At 48.5% G+C, this 6,484-nt stretch overlaps 1 long non-coding RNA gene across 1 annotated transcript in view; it reads left to right on the top strand.

Annotated features, from left to right (window-relative positions):
* The window catches only part of LOC137528157 (uncharacterized), an 11,866-nt gene extending 9,506 nt beyond the window's left edge, over positions 1-2,360 (top strand). Inside the window, exon 3 of the long non-coding RNA XR_011023297.1 lies at positions 2,185-2,360. This is a non-coding gene — a long non-coding RNA (uncharacterized lncRNA). The remainder of the gene's footprint in view (positions 1-2,184) is intronic.
* Positions 2,361-6,484: the final 4,124 nt, after the last annotated feature.

A 6,484-nucleotide genomic window follows, 5' to 3' on the forward strand; every position in this document is an offset into this window, starting at 1 on the left:
TCATGCTTCTCCCAGTAGCCTTTCTGCTAGTATAGTGCAGTGAGGCGCTAGAGTGAGCATCATGCTTCTCCCTGTAGCCTTTCTGCTAATATAGTGCAGTGAGGTAGACTGATGATATAATCAAGATATTAAAAACTGGTGTAAGGTATCTGCAAACTTTACATTTTAAAAGTTATGAAGTGACACCAATGCAAGGAGACGCAGGAATATGTATGGTGTAATTTCTAGGCGGCAGATTTTCTCTTTAAAGGAAAATTAAAAGAGCGTTAAAGGAATACTGTAGGGAGGTCGGGGGAAAATGATTTGAACTTACCCGGGGCTTCTAATGGTCCCCCACAGATGCCCTGCGCAGCCACTCACCGATGCACCGGCCCCGCCTCCGGTTCACTTCTGGAATTTCTGAAAACCCCTGCGCCTGCATTGCCGTGTCCTCGCTCCCACTGATGTCACCAGGAGTGTATAGCACAAGCCCAGTATGGTATGTGCCTGCACAGTACGCTCCTGGTGACATCAGCAGGAGCGAGGACACGGCAATGCAAGCGCAGGGGTTTTCAGACTTTAACGTTTGAAATATCAGAAGTTAACCCGGAGGCGAGGCCAGAGCATTGGTGAGTGGCTGCGGGGGACCATTAGAAGCCCCGGGTAAGTTCAACTCATTTTCCCCCGACCCCCCTACAGTATTCCTTGAAACAAAAAGGGTTGATCGGAACAGCCGAATTCCGGGGTTTTTTTTAATTCGACGTTCCGCAGGCAAATTCTGAATTTTGTGTTCCTATTTTTGTGTTCCGCAGGCATTTTCTATTAAATTCAATGGCGCCGATTTCCGTGATTAACAGCACAGCCCCCATACATGCTATCATCACCGAATACATACATATGTTGGTGAGAACAGTAGGAACATGGTGGAAAAAAAATGGTGAAAAGACCATATAGTTTTTGAGAAAATCGATTTTAAAGTTTCATAGGAAAAAAAAATGGGTTTTAAACTGTAAAATAACACTTTGAAACAAGAATCTTTGGCAAAAAGTGACCCTAACAAAATGGCTACCCGGTCATCCCCGGTGGCCACATTACAGTGGCAGAAGAAGCAGTTTTCCACATGGATATGGGGACAAAGGCATCCTCTCCCCTGGTCAGTCCCCTGGAGCTCCTATTCTTATGGAAAACTGCTCGCTCTGCCACCATAACCTGGCCACCGGGGACCGGTCATTACCCGGGGACCATTTTGTTGACATTACATTAGTCCGAAAATTCTAGTTTTAATACCCAATTTTCTATATAGACAAGGAAGTCTGCTCAATGTCTCCAGGAGGTATAAGTTTATTCATGCCACGGGATGCTCTTTTTACTGTGTTGGGACACGTCCTGAATAAACTTGCACCTGGAGACATTGAGCGGACTTCCTTGTCTACATCTGTTCTTCTGGCTGGGCTGCCCTGGTTCCAGCTCTGTCTCTACAGTGGGGCGAAGTGGTATAATCTTCTGCTCTTGTTGCAATTTTCATATACCAGCTTCAGTTCCACTTCCTATCACAGGCCATTGTTCTAAAGATATTGTTTGCAGATAATTCCTGCTTCTGATGCCAATTTTCCCACGGAACACGGTACTCGAAAAGTGAAAAGTCCGAGTTTTGGGATTTTACTGGAAACGGCTGAAATCTAATGCGAATCTTCGGCACTCGGAACTGTTCCAATCTGAGAACTCAACCCTATAAACAAATACAATTGTGTTTCTCTGATAAAGTGTGCAGCGATTTATGATCTGGAGCTGCTGGACAAGCTAGAATGTCAAGCTACTATTTGGCTTTTGAGGTTAAAATATTGCTAAGCTGGCATTTTTAATGCAGAGAGACTTAACAAAGAGATCTTTCTACTGGGCTGCATTAAAAAGTTACAGAAGGCGTGTTAGCATCTGCCGACACGCACAAAGTGTACAGGCAGGTTCCTCTCACATTTTACACATATCCGGTCAGTCAGTGCTCGGAATCCATACACACAACTTCCAGGTGTGCCACTCTGAAAGCTGCAGTTGTTGAGTGTAAATGTCGCCGGGCTCGTGACTTGTTGGTTAGCATAACCATTACAGATCGCCTGTACAGTGGCAGTAGCAGAAATGATAAAGGTGTTGATTGGCTTGCAATTTCCGCGAATATAGAATAGGTTCTGATTCATTTCGGTGTTACAGGTGACAGCACGGGATCTGATGTGCTTCTGCTGAAACGTTACCCAGTTCTGACACGAGGAGAGATGAGGGAAGCTCAGGACAACCCCAAATATCAGGAGAGCGGAGAATATGGGGCTCATTCTGCTTATTACGACCTGAAAAGAGTCAAACAATAAAAGGTGTAACCTAATACTGTACATTGTCACAGCGTTTGATGTCAGTCAATAAATATAGTACTTTGCAAATAATTTAGGCAAACCTCCCAACTTTTTGAGATGAGAAAGAGGGACACTTAAGCCACTCCCCTGCCCCACCCCTGATCACGCCCCGCCACACCCCTAGTCACGCATACCATAACTATTTCATAAGAAAAATATGTTGTTTTATAATTCACACCACACTGGTCCTTTGTATCCTGGTTCATTTTCCTTCATATTAACATTTTAAAACTAGTACTATATCAATTTAACCTCCTTATCGGTATGCCTGACACTGTGTCGGGCATACCGCTCTTTGGCCCCAGGAGTCCCCCATAAATGAATAATTGTTGCAAATGTGTGTAAATCCTCTAGCTAGCACTAGGCTAGCTAGTAAGAGCCTCCGGCACCCCTGGATCCCCGCGATCACCCGGTTTATACATTACCTCCCCTGGATCCATCGATCGGCGCAGCCTCCCTGCACAGCTTCGGTCTCTCTATGGGGAGGATCAGGTTTGCACATGACGTCATGACATAATGTGCGATCCTCCCCATAGTGAAGACCGGAGCTGTACGGGGAGGCTGCGCCGATTGCTGGATCCAGGGGGGGTAATGTATAAACGGGGGAGTGGCGGGGATCCAGGGGTGCTAGCTAGAGGATTTACACACATTTGCAACAATTATTTTAAAATTGGGCAAAAAAATAACAAAACCTCCTGAGCGGCGTAACGCTCAGGAGGTTAAAGGATGGGAATAACGTTTAGAGTCAATCGAACACATTTTTTAGTAGAGAAATATATATATTTACATAGAAAAAGGGACAAAGTCCTGAAAGAGGGACACATGAGGAGGAAAGTGGGACAGAGGGACAGAGCTCCCAAAGAGGGACTGTCCCTCCAAAAGACAGTTGGGAGCTATGTTTAGGTAGACATTCTGTTTACCAGATTTTTCAAACCATAAGGCGCACTGCATTTTATGGTCCGAAATAATACATTTTGTGCATTTCTGCCCGCCTCCTGGAGTTCCCCCAGCACATTGAGAATAACCACTTCGGCCCCCGCTAATATACTTGCAGCCCCGGCAGTGTGATCTATGTAAAATAAAAGGTGGTGTGGCCTTCCATGCTTTGATCTACCTAATTGTTCAGCTCCCCTGCTAAGCTTTTGTGACCCCTGCAGCATGGTGGCGTAGTGGTTAGTGCTCTTGCCTTGCAGCGCTGGGTCCCCTGGTTCAAATCCCAGCCAGGTCAACATCTGCAAGGAGTTGTATGCTCTCCCCGTGTCTGCATGGGTTTCTTCCGAGCACTCCGATTTCCTCCAACGTCCCAAAAACATACAGATACCTTAATTGGCTTCCCCCTAAATTGGCCCTAGACTATGATACATACACTACTTGATACATACATAGACATATGACAATTATAGGGACTAGATTGTGAGCCCCTCTGAGGACAGTTAGTGACAAGACAATATACTCTGTACCGTGCTGCATAATATGTCGGCGCTATGTAAATACTTAAATAAATAAAAGTGACTCCCCTCGCTAAGTTTCCCATGACCTGGCAGCTTATTGGCTCCCCACTATGTTTCCCGTGACCCCAGCAGCAAAGCAGCTCCCCTCGCTAATTTTCCTCTGACCCGGAAGCTAAATGGCTCCCCACTAGGTTTCCTGTGACCCCAGCGGCTAAGTGGCTCCCCGCTAACATTCCCGTGACCCAGGCAGCTCTCAGAGGAAACTCTCACCTAAACCCGGCCATATCTCGGTCTTCGGTCCGCTCCTGCTTGCATCCTCACTGGCTCTGGCAACCCAAAAACTTGCATCCCTGCTGGCATCCTATCACTGCTGGACCCAATCACGTGGTCACGCAGTCAGAGGACGCCAGCGGGGATGCAAGCGGAAAGGTTGCCAGTGCCAGCGAGGATGCAAGCAAGAGTGGACCAAAGACCAAGGAATGGCCAGATCAGCTGAGAGTCTCTTCTCAGAGCTGCCAGGTCATGGGAATCTTAACGGGAGCCACTTAGCTGCCGGGTCATGGGAAACTTGTATGTAAACGGATTCTCCCCTGTAATAGAAAAAGTGGAGGAGATGGATTAACCGCAAAGTGATTGACAGCGGTGAGGAGGGGTTTTGGGGAGGAGGGATGGTGAGAGCCACATCCAATAGCAGCGTTTAGTAACATATAAATATCCTGGTGATCTGTCTAGGCCTCAGTGCTCCTGATGAGTCACAAGGCAGTGATGAAATTACTATGCGCATATAAACTGGAGGATCATGTGAGTGGCTTTAATTAATAAAGTTAAACTTTTATAAAACAGTATTATGCTATGGGAGCTTTTTGCTTTTGAGGTGCACATAAACAACACTCAAAGAAGCACAAGGGACTGGGACCCTGATGACACGGAGGATCCTGGTGATAAAGCGCTATTGACTAACCTAACGGTGGTCATCTAACTTTGGTGAGTTTGTTCCCCAAAGGGTGCCCTGGTGTTGGTGGATACTCATCCCATTGCATTGAAAAATCATTGGCTGCACATTAAGAGCTGAAGCTGATTCAGAATACTGTGATTTGCAGTAGACACCATTCATTTACATATTACATTTTGGCAGCCAGACATGTTGCAGCGCATTCATTAGAGCAATACTGTACATCCCTGCACAACTTTTATTGCATTGTGGACACTGGAGCGCTTTTATTTCCTGAAATAATGGGAATCTTAGCGGAGGGAACTGCTTTGCTGCAGGGGTCACGGGAAACCCAGTGAGGAGCCACTTAGCTGCCGGGTCATGGGAAATTTAACAGGGGGAGGCACTTCGCTGCAGGGGTCACAAAGGCTTAGTGGGGGAACAATTAGGTAGATCAAACCATGGGAGGCCACCCCTCCGCACAGTTTGGTAACTCTCTTCCTCCAACAGACGCCCCTTTTTTTCATAAATAAGTCGGGGCTGCAGAAGGATTGGTGGGGGAGCAGAACAATGTGGAGCAAAGCATGGGAGCACACCACACCACACAGTTCGGGATCTCTCTTCCTCCATCAAATGCCTTTTATTTACAGAGATCACACATGGGGCTACAGAAGGTTTAGTGGCAGGGGCGTAGCAATAGGGGGTGCAGAGGTAGCCACCGCAGGGCCGAAGGGCCTTCCCTCAACTGCAGTATTAGCTCTCTATTGGTCCTGTGCTGGTAATAATCACTTCTATAGGTACTTTGAATAGTAGTGATCTCTAACAAACTGTTCTCCATCCCCTTCTTGCTCCTCTGACACTGTTGTTGTCCTTGGCAGGTTTTGGTGTGCCGTATCAATTGTTATGTATAGAGTGCTTGGGGGGCCCCGTTGTAAAACTTGCATTGGGGCCCACGGCTCCTTAGCTACGCCACTGCTTAGTGGGGCTGCAGGAAGCTTAGTGGGGCTGATGTGCTGGGGTAGGGGGGTAGTGGGGGCTACTTTAACTGGGCAGTGCAGCTTAAAGACAGCTTAGGAGGGGGTGGGAGAAGCTCCTCCAGGAGTCATCAGGGCAAATAGAGTAAAATGAGTGGTACTTACCGGGGGCTTCCTCCAGCCCCAAGCTCCCAGGACCTCCCTCGCCGCAGCTCTGCCCGCAGCCATTCGCCGGAGCTCCAACCCGGTCCCCGGCGATGATGTCAGAGCGACCTGGAGGTCGCTCTGTACTGCGCCTGCGCGATCGGCGCTGTCAATCACTGCCACGTGGGCCGGAGCGGACTGCGCAGGCACAGCAGTTCTGCGCCTGCGCAGTCCGATCCGGCCCACGTGGTGGTGATTGACAGCGCCGATTGCGCAGGCGCAGTACAGAGCGACTTCCAGGTCGCTCTGACGTCATCGCCGGGAACCAGGCCGGAGCTCCAGCGAATGGCTGCGGGCAGAGCTGCGGCGAGGGAGGTCCTGGGAGCTTGGGGCTGGAGGAAGCTCCCAGTAAGTACCACTCATTTTACTCTATTTGCCCTGATGACTCCTTTAAAGGACTTACGAGGCCAAATTAGCAAAAAAAGTTAATTACCTGCATCATCTTTTAAGGCAGGGAGGACACCGTCCGTGCCCTCTGTGCCGATCCGCCGGGTCCCCCCGCTCATTAGCCCCCCGGCCGGCTCCAGACCCCACGGCCCGGGT

This window comes from Hyperolius riggenbachi, chromosome 8 (assembly GCF_040937935.1).
Source record: "Hyperolius riggenbachi isolate aHypRig1 chromosome 8, aHypRig1.pri, whole genome shotgun sequence".
NCBI classification, from domain to species: Eukaryota; Metazoa; Chordata; class Amphibia; order Anura; family Hyperoliidae; genus Hyperolius; species Hyperolius riggenbachi.